Below are 16,093 nucleotides of genomic sequence, written 5' to 3' on the forward strand. Positions count from 1 at the left end.
GCCCTCAGGAAGTTTGTACAGAACGTTCTCCATAATCAATAGCTGGAGTGCAGTCAAAAGCATCTTATTCTCAAAGAAAACATAGGTGCAGAAGAGGAGAATTAAGTTCCTGCCATCTGTAAAGAAGACGTGCACGTTGGTGACTGGCATGTACAGTTTGCATCTGTCCCTTATTCGTGTCATTGATCCGAAGAGAAATGTCAAGGAAACTTAGGTCTCTGGGAACCTTAGGAAGCTTGGGAAGGAGGATAACGATGAAAGCCTAGCACTTATTAGCACCCGCGACTTGCTGACCAGTGTATTAGGACCTTTATTATTTCATCATATCTCTATGAAAAGTATCTGGGCTAAACCAACTTTGGAAGGTTTTAAACAGTGTCTTTACTTTTGGTTTCCATAATGGTCATCTTGGGAGACCTCCAGATTGGAGAAAGGTCAACTATCTAACATCTCAGTGTGACAGAACTTTGTGTTGCCGTTAGAATAGGGCAGATCTGTCCAGAGGCCTCTCATTCCTGAGCAAAGAATGTTAACCTCAATGATGTTCCCACCCTCATGACAGACACCAATAAAATCTTCATTGCCACATCTACCCACAACATTTAAACTTTTCCAATTTGTTTGCTGGGTTCAAAATCCATCTTCCATCTGTCGAGCTAAGAAAACTCTAAAGGTCACAAAGCTCGTATTATTTCTATTATCTTGCAGAAATTTAGTCACAGTGGAGAAAAACAGAAACAAAAGAGGGGAAGACATGAACAGAAAATAAGAGAATGAAAGATGAATACGAGCGAATTCTTTCAGTCATTAATTTACTGATTCATTCACTGATTTTCTGGACATTACTATGCACCAGCACCGTGTTAGATGCTGAAACATGAAGTCAAACGAGGCATGGTCCTCATCTTCAGATAGGGTAACAAGCAAGTAATCAGTAATTACGGACCAGTTTTTTAAGGAGGATGAGAGGGGTTTACGCGACGTGCTGTAAGAAGGGAGAGAAAGGAAGTATTATTCAGCCATAAAAAGAAGGAAATCCTGCTATTTGCGACAACGCGGATGGACCTTGAGGGCATTACGCTAAGTGAATAAATAAGTAAGAGAAAAACAAATACTGTATGGTCTCACTTATGTACGGACTTTAAAAGAAACAAAACAAAAAAACCAAACTCACAGATACAGAGAACAGATTGGTGGTTGCCAGAGGTAGGGGCTGGGGGATAGGAGAAACGGGTGAAGGGGGTCAAAAGGTACAAATTCAGTTATGAAAAAAATTAAGTCAGGGGGTGCAGTGTGTGCAGCATGGTGACTAGAGATGACAATACTGTATCGCATATTTGAAAGTTGCTAAGAGAGTAGATCTTAAAAGTTCTCATCACAAGAAACAAACTGTAACTGTGAGGTGACGGATACTAACTAGACTTACTGCGGTGCTCATTTTGCAACATATACAAATACCAAATCATTATACTGTACACCTGAAACAAAAGAAAAGCCAGGAGATTTCATGCAAATCTCTTATAAAAAGAGAAGCCTTCCAGGAAGAGCTGCTGCTTTGCTGAGTTTTGAAAGACTCCAGGATGTCGTCTAGATGGAGAAGGAGGGAAGAGATCAGCAAACACACGGAGACATGACTCACTTGGGAAATGCTTATGGCCAGGGTCTCTAGGGACCTATCTGACAGAAATAAAGCCAAGGCTGGGAAAGTCAGAAACCTGAAAACAATCACCTCTTTGGTTCTGGGTTATTTAATACAGTTAGTGAGGATGTAGTCCAAAAAGACAATGATGAGAGGACATCAGAAGAACAAATCAGAGTTCACCCTGGGTCAGTATAAGGTAAGAGAAAGTACAGAGAAGGGGTAGCGTCAGCCAACTAAGGACGAACTGTTAGCAAAGGATGAGATCAGAGCGTGGGTAACGGGCTCCCAGCTGTACCCTGGGTCCTACGCATGGTAAACGCTGAAGTGTGCTGGACACTCTCTCAGGTGACCCCTAGGAGCTGAGAAAAACCGACTACCAGCAGCACTTCGTTCATTCAACCCACATTTCTGAACAGCTGTTATGTACATAATACTTTCCAGACACATGAAGAGAAAAGGGATAGAGTGCTTGCCTCAAGAGCTTACAGACAAACTGGTAAGTGAGACGCGGAGAAGGGCAGACACCCAGCAGCTGAGGAGGCGGAGATACACAGAGCGGCCACACTGACGAAGACGCCACGCGAGTGAAGACCTAACGTGGGTTTTTAAAGATGGTGAGAGCTTGGATTAGGAGAGGGGAATAGTTCCGCCCTTAGACCTGGGCAAGACGGCTGCCGCCCTGCACCCCACACTTCAGAGGGCACCACTCTGGGCATCTTTTGGCTATTCCCCTCCACACAGGAAAAGAATCCTCTCAGCCGGGGAAACGCCTGTCCGTGGCCATAGCTTCCCCCTCCGGACTGCGTTCCAAGTTCCCCAGGCCACAGAATTCTCTGCCAAAGAATAATTCTGAGCTCACATCCAAAACAACTTTAGCTGTATCCCCTTGCCCGTGTAATAAAGCCCACGTTCCATGACTTTGAATTCAGTTTGTGCCTGTGTATAGCTACAGCTGAAGCATGGGAAGGCTGGGAGCAGGTAGGGCCTTATTTAAAGGTGTATCCCTGACTGCCGACCACAGATGATGAGAATGTAAGATGGTACAACCACACCGGAAAACGGTTTAGCAGTTTGGCAAAAACACAAATATTCACCTACCATATGATCCAGCATGCCACTTCTAGGCCACCCAAAAGAAAATAAAGCACATATCCGTGCAGAGACTCATATACAAGTACTCAGGGCAGGTGAATGGGTAAACAAACTGTGATATAACCACACAATGAAACACTACTCAGCGACATAAAGGCATGAACTACTGATGCACACACAACATGGATGAATCTCAAAATTATGATGTTGCATTAAAACTAGACCAAAAAAAAAGAATACACACTCTCTGTTTCCATTTATTTTCTGGCCTTTCATGTAAAAAGTTATCTATGTGATAGAAAATCAGTGGTTGCCTGGGGACTGCAAAGGAGAGGAGCAGAATATCCTTCAAATATGTGGGTGAAATAAGGACATTTTCATACACACGTAGGTGAGAGAATTTGTAGCATCAGAACTGCACCGCAATGTATGCTCAAGATGTTCTTTAAGGAACAATCTAGAGGGAAATGGTTCCATATGGAAAGTAGCATTTATGGAAAGGCATAAAGAGCATCAGAAATGTATCTTTCCAGGCTTCCCTGGTGGCACAGTGGTTAGGAATGTGCCTGCCAATGCAGGGGACACAGGTTCGAGCCCTGGTCCGGGAAGATCCCACATGCCACGAAGCAACTAAGCCCGTGCGCCACAGCTACTGAGCCTGCACTCTAGAGCCCGCGAGCCACAACTACTGAGCCCACGTGCCACAACTACTGAAGCCCCAGGCGCCTAGAGCCCGTGCACCGCAACGAAGAGTAGCCCCTGCTCGCCACAACTAGAGAAAGCCCGCACACAGCAACAAAGACCCAATGCAGCCAAAAATAAATAAATTAGAAAAAAAAAAAAGAAATGTATCTTTCTGATCAAAGAGCCCTAGACCAGAGCAAGCTAACCTCCACCTACCTCATCACGTCCACTGCAACGGCCATCATCACCCCCCACACCCTGCGTATCCCACCCCAGGAGCAGTGCTGTGCACCACCCAGTGCTGCCCTGCATCTGCCCCTTGTTCTACTGCCAGAAGGAACACCACTTGGAGGTAGCGGGGACCCATCAGAGGCAGACCCACCGGGCTGACTTCTTATGGAAAGGTGAGATGGTCTTCCCGGCCACGTGACATGCATCTCTCAGCACAGGTGGACTGGATCACCATGCACTCCTGCCTCTGCTCCCATGTTCTGAGAGTACCTGGGACACAGGAGAGCCGTGAGGGGCACACCTAAGTTTTGGCCACCACGGTGATGACTGAGACTCAACATAAATCAGGGGCATCTCAAACAGGAGGCCACTTCCTGGTCTGTTCTTGAAGGTGTGAACTCTGATTGCTGCGGGGACTGCCTCAGCCTCAACACCTGGACGGCTCAGACTTTCCTCTGCAAAGGCCGTCTTGCGATCGGATGAGAATCGCTATCACCATGAAGCAGGGCCGTTCTACGGAAGCCGAGCCAGGAAGCAAGGCAGAAATAAACCTGCCACCAGAGCTCCGCTGGTGCGTCCTCTGGTCTCTAAGCGCTCTCTAAACCAGATGCCGGTTTCTCTCTTCCTTTCCTTCTCCCCCGTCCTTTCCTTCATCATGTTCCTTGTTCCTCTTCTCACATCCCCTCCCCTTCTTCCTCTTTCCTCCCTCCTTCACTCATTCCTTCTTCACATTCCTTCAGTGTTGTTTTAGGCAGTTACGGTTTTTAGTATTTATCACGGGCATTATGTTGTATAAAAATCCAATGATTCTAGCTCTTGGGTTGGTCCTATTTTGTTGATGTTTTTTTCCGGACACACAGGCTCAGTGGCCATGGCTCACGGGCCCAGCCGCTCCGCGGCATGTGGGATCTTCCCGGACCGGGGCACGAACCCATGTCCCCTGCATCGGCAGGTGGACTCTCAACCACTGCGCCACCAGGGAAGCCCTGTTGATGTAGTTTTACATGACATTTTAAGAAAACTTATTCAGTCAGAATAGTTACCTATTTTTCCATGACCAACCCCCTTCCTCACTGCTTTTTAAAACGAGCAAAAGCCATTAAGATTATGAAACAGACTCTTAAGTTGGAAGAAGACACAGTATCCAAACCTTTACATTGTTTTTTTTTAATATTTCAGAGAAAACTAAATCTGAAGTGTTCGATGACAGCAGGTGAGGAAATGGGATCTGACAGCTCAGGTTAACCAGACATGACTCTGAAAATCTCAGGGGCAAGGGACAGACGAGAGCCCCATCCCCCAGTCAGGCCCCTCTCCTGTTCCCCAGGCTCGGGATGGCTGTCAAACACTGAAACCCCTCTTGCAGGCCCCTGAGGGATTGCTCCCAGCCAGCTGCCCATGTGTTTGAAGAATGGAAGCGCGTTCACATTTGTGAACGATTCTGGGAGGTTTGGAGGACGGCTAAAAGCAGATGTGATAAAATCTTCGCCTTTCATGCAGCTGAGTTCTCACGATATCACTCACGCATTTTACACTGATCCCCCCAAACTGCCCTGCAGAGGCCCACCCACTCAACACCTACTTTCCACTACCATACCCTGGAGGGAGCAGCTGACTATGGTAGGCTGAGGGGAGGCACGAGGTAGGGAACTCTAATTCGCTTATGGGAACTCTAAATCGTTATAGAAATTACTCCATAGCTTTTCCTGTGGGAGCCGCCGGGTTGGGAGGAGTGTGGCCTTCTCCTCTCCCCGCCATGGCGTGTGCTCGTCCACTGATATTAGTGTACTCTGAAAAGGGGGAGTCATCTGGCAAAAATGTCACTTTGCCTGCTGTGTTCAAGGCTCCCATTCGACCAGATATTGTGAACTTTGTTCACACCAACTTGCGCAAAAACAACAGACAGCCCTATGCTGTCAGTGAATTAGCAGGTCACCAAACCAGTGCTGAGTCTTGGGGAACCGGCAGAGCTGTGGCTCGAACTCCCAGGGTTCGAGGTGGCGGCACTCACCGTTCTGGCCAGGGTGCTTTTGGAAATATGTGTCGTGGGGGCTGCATGCTTGCACCAACCAAGACCTGGCGACACTGGCACCGCAGAGTGAATACAACGCAGAAGCGACATGCCATCTGCTCTGCGTTGGCTGCCTCGGCGTTACCAGCGCCAGTCATGTCTAAAGGTCATCGTACAGAGGAAGTTCCTGAACCTCCTTTGGTGGTTGAAGATAAAGTTGAAGGCTACAAGAAGACCAAGGAGGCTGTTTTGCTCCTGAAGAAATTTAAGGCTTGGAATGATATCAAAAAGGTCTACGCCTCGCAGCGGATGAGAGCTGGCAAAGGCAAAATAAGAAATCGTTGCCGTATCCAGCGCAGAGGACCCTGCATCATTTATAATGAGGACAATGGTATCATCAAGGCCTTCAGAAACATCCCTGGAATTACTCTGCTTAATGTAAGCAAACTGAACATTTTGAAACTGGCTCCTGGTGGGGCATGTGGGATGTTCCTGCATTTGGACTGAAAGTGCTTTTCCACAAGTTAGAGGAGCTGCATGGCACTTGGCGTAAATCTGCCTCCCTCAAGAGTAACTACAACCTCCCCACGCACAAGATGCTCAATACAGACCTTAGCAGAATCTTGAAAAGCCCAGAGATCCAAAGAGCCCTCCGCGCACCACGCAAGAAGATTCATTGCAGAGTCTTGAAGAAGAATCCACTGAAAAACCTGAGAATCATGTTGAAGCTAAACCCATATGCAAAGACCATGCGCCAGAACACCATTCTTCGCCAGGCCAGGAATGCTTTCTCACATTACCTTGGGCAACTGGGATTCTCACAAAATCCGGATGGATAGAGCAGTAGCAGCACTAGAAGCCAAATCAGATGAGAAGGGGATTCCAGGCAAGAAGGCTGTGATGGGAAAGAAGGGAAAGGAGGCTGTTTGCGTTAAGAAGCTGAAGACGCCGAAGAAGCCAAAGAAGGCTTTGGTGGGAAAATAGGCTGCAGTGACCAAGAAACCAGCAGCTAAAAGAAGCCCACAGAAAAGAAACCCACCACAGAGGAAAAGAAGGCTGCTGCATAAACTTAAATTTGTTTATTCGGTAAAGGTCAAATCATTTTGGACAGCTAATTTTGAATAAAGACCTGATGATCCAAAAAAAAAAAAAAATTACTCCACAGAACAAATAATGAGACTGAAACTAAGTCAGGTGATGAGGAATCTGGGGGAACATTTGTAATTTGATTGCCACATATAAAGGTAGATATAAATGAACTAATAACCACAATGGTGAGTAATAATAGTAGCTCCTGTTTTTCAAACACTTAATATATGCCAGGTATTTGATGCATATTAGCTAAAATTTTCACAATAGCCATGCAAGTTAGGTATTTCCCCCAATTTACAGAGGTGAAAACAGACTGAGCTCAAGAGTGGACCTGGGGACTTCCCTGGTGGCACAGTGGTTAAGGCTCCACTCCGCCTGCCAATGCAGGGGACACGGGTTCGAGGCCTGGTCCGGGAAGATCCCACATGCTGCAGAGCAACTAAGCCCATGTACCACAACTACTGAGCCTGCGCTCTAGAGCCTGAGAGCCACAGCTACTGAAACCCACACACCTAGAGCCCGTGCTCCGCGACAAGAGAAGAAGCCACCGCAATGAGAAGCCCGCACACCGCAACGAAGAGTAGCCCCCGCTCGCCGCGACTAGAGAAAGCCCGCGCGCAGCAACCAAGACCCAACGCAGCCTAAATAAATAAAATATTAAAAAAAAAGTGGATCTGTTGTGTTTAACTTGAAGTAAGTTTGGTAACAACTGATCAGTGTTTTCACACCATTGTGGGGAAAGGTGTCCGAACTGGGACCGATGGGCTCCTTGTGGAGCTCACGCTGCTTCTTGTGCTGGGACATATTTCAGGACACCAAGCTGATGAAGAAAGCAGGGCTTGATAGTATTTGCATCCTAGGTAATAACCCTGAGGCTGTAGGCAGTTTCACTCAATTAAGGAGATGAAAGGGCTTTAGAGCAGAAAATCTTGCTGCAGTTTTGTTTCTGGGCCATTTCACCCCACACGGCTCTCTCATTTCATTCAGTGTCCGGTCGAATGGCGACTCCTTCCATGTTCCCCTAATTACTGAAGAGGAGGAAAGCCCCTGCTTTGTGGCGTCCTGATCTGTCTCCATCCCCTCACCGGCTCTGTGTTTTCTTTATGACACTTAGCATTACACAAACATTCACTGGCTGGTTACTGTCTGGGCCCTCCACCAAAACATAAGCTCCAACAGGCCATTTTATCCCAATTCCAAGAACAAGGTCTGGCACCTCATGGGCACTTAATGCTTAATGAATGTGTTGGCAAAACTCTCATTCTTCTAAACCGTCACAGTACTCACCTGATACTTATTTCATATCACTTCGCATTCTTAGCTACATTTTTGTATATACAATCTGGTTTCCAGTATATTTTGAAAGATCCTTAACACTTGGTATATCATCAGGGTCTACTGGACCGAATTTTATTCTCTGAGGTTTTTTTTTATACAAACCAAAAAATTTGTATATTTTTAAAGTAGAATAAAACTCATTCTATTTTGCAATTAAAATACGAGTTCAATGGACTCCTATAAATCTAAGGTACACTGTGAGATCTTAGTGATCTTATTTTTCCTGTATCTTAAAACATTTGCTATTTAATCATCCTAGGAATTAGCTCACAAATACGCAACCATTTCAATCTGTGCTAAAAAAAATATATGAAAATGTAAGAATGATAGAATTGCCTAGAAGGACAATGCAACACCCACAGAAGCCATCACTATTACATCATCCTTCATTTTCACTCTACCTGACGTATCGCATCACTCTTTAAGAGGGTATAAAAAGAAGTTGAGACATTTTCACAGCTTTTTAAAGCTTTCATTGAACACAACTGAAAGTTTTCATGCTCTTAAGCTCTAATGATCACGTGGTTCACCTGGGGATCTTGTGAAGGTGCTGGTTTTCATTCAGTTGGCCTAGGATGGGGCCTGAGAGTCTGCATTCCTACTAAGCTCCCAGGTGTGCATGCGACCACGCTTGGATTGGAATGATCTAGACCACTGTCTCTTGAAATTTGTTTCAATTATAATCAAAGGCACATAAAAAAATACCTAATCATAAAAAAATACCTTATCATAAAAAAACCAAGTTCTTGCTTACTTTCTACAAAGGTATCAAGTATTTTATTGCATATTCTACTCTATGAAATTCAAACTTGCTGTATACTAGTTATGTCACCATGCATTTCACAGGCACTTTAGTAATTAACTGTCTCCACAAGCCCATTAGACAGTATCCACATTGCACAAACAGAAACAATCACTGGTTTGGTTGTATTCTTCCTTATATCTGCTAGATGTGAATACAGTATTCTGAAAGTAGCCTACTAAGGGAAGAATGCAGAGAGACTGATGACCTCTCTTGATCAGGATATTGTATTTCTATTAAAGTATCAGAAAACTGCATTCACACATCACATCAGTTAGTCACTGTCAACATCACCAGACACTTCTCATGTTAATTGCTGTCAAATTCAAGCTTTATCCATCCTATATTCATACAACTGAATTTTTTTTTTTTTACTTAATGGAATTTTAGACCTTTATCCCTTTTGAATTTATCTTCATTTTCATCCCCACCTTTGTACTGATAAGATTATCTAAACTCCTAAATATTTATTTTCCCTTTGGTTTAGTCATTTTTAAAACGTCGGCACCTACCAATAAAGATGTTTAAAAAAAAGAGTCGGCACCTTTATTCACATTACTAATTAAAAGAAGTGGCATAGTCTGGGTGTTATGGACTGAATGTTTGTGTCTCTCATATTTATATGTTAAAGCCTTTACCCCCAATGTGATGGTATTTGTCGACAGGGCCTTTGAGAGATAATTAGATTTTGATGACCTCATGAAGGTGGGTCTTTATGATAGGATTAGTGCCCTTATGAGAAAGGGACCCCAGAGAATTTCTTCTTTCTCTCCCCCAGCCCGGTGAGGGCACAAGGAGAAGGTGGCTGTCTGCAAGCCAGGAAGAGGGCCTTCACCAGAAACCAGCCACACTGGCACCTGACTTCCAACTTCAGGTGACAGAACTGAGAAAATAAATTTCTACTGTTGAAGCCACCCAGTCCAATAGCCTTGAAGAATGCCTTTCTGTAAGCCTTAAAGAATGACTTTTTACAAGAAAAAAAATCATGGCTTGAAATCATCTAATGTAAAGTATGAGCTTCACATTAGCTGATTTGGTTTAGATAAATAAATACTTTAACAGCACTCTGCCTATGCATGTATAGGTGCAAGTATATATAATGTAAATATAGGAAAAATTTTGGAAGGGCACACAAACTTAAGAATGATTATCGCTGGGGAGGAAAGGAGAATGACAAGGGTAGTGGGAGAAGGCCAGGACAGACTGTCTTTACCCTGTATGTGTCTTATGTCTTAGTTTCTAATAAGGAATCATTAACAGTATATTAGTTGTGTAATTAAAATATTACAATGAAAAACTAAGGGAAACGTTAACGGAATGATTACAGAGGAAAGTTGTATAAGTTCCTCCGTAAGTCTAAACAAACTAACAAAAAAACAATCACAATTCTTAATAGGTCGTTCTCTTCCTATTCATCTGAAACAAAAGATGAAATAGATGATATCATGACATTAAATGACTAGAAATGTTACTCTGTGAAATTCTTGTCTAAGTACATGACAAGTAACTTAAATTTTCATCAAATAATGTATTTTATTATTTTGTATTGATACAAACAGATTAGTCATTACTGTAATCAGCTCAAGGCCAGTTTTTGAAAAGAAAAAATTGACAAACCTTTAGCTAGGCTAACTCAGGAAAAAAAAAAAAAAAGAGAACTCAAAATCAGAAATGAAAGACAGACATTACAACTGTTATCACAGAAATAACAAAGAATCATGCAAGACTACTATGAACAATTTACACCAAGAAACTGAATAACCTGAAAGAAATGGACACATTCCTAGAAACAACCAATACTGAATAACAGAAATCTGAACAGACTAGTTATGAGTGAAGAGCTTGAATCAGTAATCAAAACCCCCAAAATACAGAGAAGCCCAGGACCAGATGGTTTCACCGGTGAATACTGCCAAACATTTAGAGAATAATTAAGGCCAATTGCTCTCAAACTTTTCCAAAAAATGGAGAGAATACTTCCAAGCTCATTTTATGAGGCCAGCATTGTCCTGATACCAAAGCCAGATAAAGACACTAAAAGAAGATCACAGACCAATACCCATGATGAATATAGATGTAAAAATTCTCTATAAAATGTTAGCAAACTGAACACAACAGCACAAAATAATCATACATCACGATCAAGTGGGAATTGTCCCTGAGATGCAAGGATGATTCAACATATGCAAGTCAATAAATGTGGTACACCACATTAATATTAGAATGAAAGATAAAAATCATATAACCAGGGGCTTCCCTAGTGGCGCAGTGGTTGAGAGTCTGCCTGCCAATGCAGGGGACACGGGTTTGTGCCCCAGTCTGGGAAGATCCCACATGCTGCGGAGTGGCTGGGCCTGTGAGCCATGGCCGCTGAGCCTGCGCGTCCGGAGCCTCTGCTCCGTAACGGGAGAGGTCCCAACAGTGAGAGGTCTGCATACGGCAAAAAAAAAAAAAAAAAAAAAAAAAAAATAATCATATAACCATCCCAATAGATGCACAAAAAGCATTTGACAAAATACAACATACTTTTATAATAAAAACACTCAACAAATTGGGTATAGGAGAAACATACCTCAACATAATTTAAAGGCTATATATGACAAACCCACAGCCAACATCATACTCAATGGTGAAGGGTTGAAAGCTTTTCCTCTAAAATCAGGAACACGACAAGGGTACCCACACTCACCACTCTTATTGAGCATAAGAGCAGTAAGGCAAGAAAAATGAAATAAAAAGGCATCCAAATTGAAAAGGAAGAAGTCTTTGTTTTCAGATGATCTGATCTTATATACAGAAAATCCTAAAGACCCACCAAAAAACTCTAGAACTGATGAATTCAGTAAAGTTGCAGAATAGAAAAATCAACATATGGAAAACATCTGCCTTTCTCTACATTAACATCTAAACATCTGAAAAAGAAATAAAATAATTCCATTCATTTTAGCATCAAAAACAATAACATACCTATGAATAAATTTAACCAAAGAGATGAAAGATCTGTACACTGAAAACCACAAGACTCTGATGAGAGAAACTGAAGACACAAATAAAGATACCCCACGTTCATGGATAAGAATTAATATTGTTAAAATGTCCATGCTTCCCCCAAAGCCATTTACAGATCCAATGCAATCCATATCAAAATTCCAATGACATTTTTTTCACAGAAGTAGAAAAAAAGCCTACAATTTGTATAGAATGACAAAAGATCCTCAATGGCTACAGCAATCCTGAGAAAGAAGATGAAAACTAGAGGCATCACATGTCCTGATTTCAAACAAAAATATAGCTACAAAGCTATAGTAATCAAAACAGTAAGATACCAGCACAGAAACAGACACATAGACCAATGGAGCAGAACTGAGAACCCAGAAATAAACTTTCAGATATGTGGTCAACCAACATCTGACAAGGGAGCCAAGAATACTCAATGGGGAAAAGACAGTCTCTTCAATAAATGGTGTTGGGAAAACTGAATAACCACATGCAGGAGAGTGAAATTGGACCCCTTTCTTACACAAATCACAAAAATTAACTCAAAATGGAATAAAGATTTAAATATAAGACCCAAAACCACAAAATTCCTGAAAGAAAACACAGGGAAAAAGCTCCTTGACATTTATCTTAGCAGTGATTTTTTGGATATGATGCCAAAAGCACAAGCAAGAAAAGCAAAAATAAGTGGGACTACATCAAACTAAAAAGCTTCTGCACCACAAAAGAAACAATCAACAAAATAAAAAGGCAACTTACAGAAAGGAAGAAAATATTTGCAAATCATATATCTGGTAAGGGGTTAATATCCAAAATATATAAAGAACTCATACAACTCAGGAACTTCCCTGGTGGTCCAGAGGTTAAGAATCCGCCTTCCAATGCAGGGGACGTGGGTTTGATCCCTGGTCGGGGAACGAAGATCCCACATGCCACCGGGCAGCTAAGCCCATGCACCACAGCAACTACAGAGCCCATGCACCGCAACTAGAGAGAAACCCGCGCACTGCAATGAAAGATCCTACATGCCACAACTAAGACTGGATGCAGCCATAAACAAATATTAAAAAGAACTCATACAACTCAATAGTAAAAAAAACCCAAAAAAACCCCAAAAAACAACAATCTGATAAAAAAATGGGCAGAGGAACTGAACAGGCATTTTTCCAAAGACAACATACACATGGCCAACATGTATATGAAAAGATGATCAACATCACTAATCAGAAATGTGAAACCATAATGAACTATCATCTCACACCTGTTAGAATGGCTGTTGTCAACAAGACAAGAGTTGAAAGTGTTGACAAAGATATGAAGAAAGAACACCCTTGTTCACTGTTGGTGGGAATGTAAATTGGTGCAGCCACTGTGGAAAAGAGTATGGAGGGTCCTCAAAATATTCAAAATAGAACTACCATATGATCCCGGAATCCTACTTCTAGATATATATCCAAAGGAAATGAAAACAAGATCTCAAAGAAATTTGTGCCCCCATGTTCACTGCAGCATTATTTACAAAGGCCAATATATGGAAACAATCTAAGCATTCATCAATGGGTGAACAGATAAAGATGTAACAACACACACACACACACACACATGAATATCAGCCGTGAGAGAAAAGAAAATCCTACTGTTACAGCAACTCAGATGAACCTTGAGGATGTTAAGCTAAGTGAAATAGGCAGAGAAAGACAAATACATTGAATATAAAAAAGCTGAATCATAGAAACAGAGCAGAGTGGTAGCACCAGGGGCTGGGAGGTGGGGGAAATTGGGAGACACTGATTACAGGGTACAAACTTCCGGTTATAAGATTATTAAGTTCTGAGGATCTAATACACAGCATCGTGAATACTGTTAACAATACTGTATTTTATAGTCCCTGAAAGTTGCTAAGAGTGTGGATCTTAAATGTTTTCACCACAGAAAAGAAATGGTAATTACGTGATGAGATAGTGTTAGCTAATGCTACGGTGATAATTTGTTTTTGCAATAAATGTGTCAAATCATATTATACACCTTAAACTTACACAATGTTATATGTCAGTTATATCTCAATAAAGCTGGAAAAAATAGTAATCAGCACAACTCTCAAGAGTAATTGGCAGTGTTTGGTTAAATCTTTGAGTCTTATATTACATACTCTAAGCTAACAAAATTCAACTATCTTCAAAAGATCGGTAGCTGTTCAGTATTTTGCGACAGGTCTTTCAGAGATGCCTTCAGAGAAGGGTACCAGAGGGTCCTTCAACTCTTCAGTTACTCCCCTCCGCTTCATCCCCTAACATACACCACAGCAAGAGGTGTCTGCGTGAAGAGTGGCCGATTCCCACACTAAGAGAAGGATTTTTCTTTGATCAAAAGAAACCCATTTAGGGCTTTCTTTAATGCGTTTGTAGCCGTCTGTTCTCAAAACACCGGTCGGATTACCATTTTGTTAGAAGTAAAAACAGAATTTCTTTTTCCCTAGTAGGTTAAAATTATACAAAAAAATCAAAGCCCCAAACCAAGCGAAGTCCAGTGACAACCTCATTTTTTTTTTTTTTTTTTTTGCGGTAAGCGGGCCCCTCACCGCTGCGGCCCCTCCCGTTGCGGAGCGCAGGCTCCGGACGCGCAGGCTCAGCGGCCATGGCTCACGGGCCTAGCCGCTCCGCGGCATGTGGGATCTTCCCGGACCGGGGCACGAACCCGTGTCCCCTGCATCGGCAGGCGGACTCTCAACCACTGCTCCACCAGGGAAGCCCTAACCTCATTATTTTTTATCATTACCAGTGTTATTATTATTTCAATACAGTGCAAATAACACAGTACAGAACTCAGGAAGGAAAGTCCACTCTATTAGTGATCTGCACTAAGATAGCCCAGACATATACACCTGCATTTTAACCCTGATTCCTTGACATCCAATTGGATGTTACAGGAAGAATCTGCATTGTTTGCCATAAAATCTGAGGATTTTTTTTTAAATTTAATCTTTTTTTATACAGCAGGTTCTTATTAGTCATCCATTTTATACACATCAGTGTATACATGTCAATCCCAATCGCCCAGTTCATCACACCACCACCACCACCACCCCCCACCGCTTCCCCACCTTGGTGTCCATACGTTTCTTCTCTACATCTGTGTCTCTATTTCTGCCTTGCAAACCGGTTCATCTGTACCACTTTTCTAGGTTCCACATATATGTGTTAATATATGATATTTGTTTTTCTTTTTCTGACTTAACTTCACTCTGTATGACAGTCTCTAGATCCATCCACGTCTCAACAAATGACCCAATTTCATTCCTTTTTATGGCTGAGTAATATTCCATTGTATATATGCACCACATCTTCTTTATCCATTTGTCTGTCAATGGGCATTTAGGTTGCTTCCATGACCTGGCTATTGTAAATAGAGCTGCAATGAACATTGGGGTGCATGTGTCTTTTTGAATTCTGGTTTTCTCTGTGTATATGCCCAGTAGTGGGATTGCTGGGTCATATGGTAATTCTATTTTCAGTTTTTTAAGGAACCTCCATACTGTTCTGCATAGGGGCAAAATGTGAGGAATTTTTAAAAAAATCAAATAACTGTTATAAAGTTCTTTAGCCAACTTGGCCAAAATTCACCTAAGCTTCCTCTCCTTCCAGATGCCTATGTGCACTCTCCGCCCCAGGCACATTTAATTATCTGAAGTTCCCCCAATGAGTATCTCTCTATCCATCCTTCCCCGTCCTCACCTCCCTGCATGTAGGTGTTCTTCCTTTTGCCTGGATGACGCCTAATTGTCTTTTGGTTTTTCCTGACCACTCACCTTCTCCCAAACTGGTCAAGATCCTATGTCTGGCATACACTAGGCACTCAATAAGCATTTGTGGAATGTATTTATCATATATATATGTATATATATATATATAAATAAATGAGTTTGCCAGTATCACACCAGAAATGGGCTTGCAAACTTCAGGGGTCCACTTCTGACCTCTTTTTCCTTTGGCAACATTCTTCTTTGACAGGTTTAGAGAGTTATCAGGATTATTATGTGTGAATATGTACATGGCAAGTAAAGAGTGTCGGGGACTGGACTTCCCTGGTGGTGCAGTGGTTAAGAATCCGCCTGCCACTGCAGGGGACATGGGTTCGACCCCTGGTCCGGGAAGATCCCACATGCCGCAGAGCAACTAAGCCTGTGCGCCGCAACTACTGAGCCTGC

At 42.5% G+C, this 16,093-nt stretch overlaps 1 pseudogene across 1 annotated transcript; it reads left to right on the forward strand.

Moving 5' to 3' along the window:
• Positions 1–5,365: 5,365 nt before the first annotated feature.
• On the forward strand, positions 5,366–6,814 carry LOC309828354 (large ribosomal subunit protein uL4-like; annotated as a pseudogene). The gene has a single exon. The product of its transcript is annotated as a large ribosomal subunit protein uL4-like (transcript).
• Positions 6,815–16,093: the final 9,279 nt, after the last annotated feature.

This window comes from Grampus griseus, assembly GCF_964374135.1.
Source record: "Grampus griseus genome assembly, chromosome: 10".
In the NCBI taxonomy this organism is placed as follows: domain Eukaryota; kingdom Metazoa; phylum Chordata; class Mammalia; order Artiodactyla; family Delphinidae; genus Grampus; species Grampus griseus.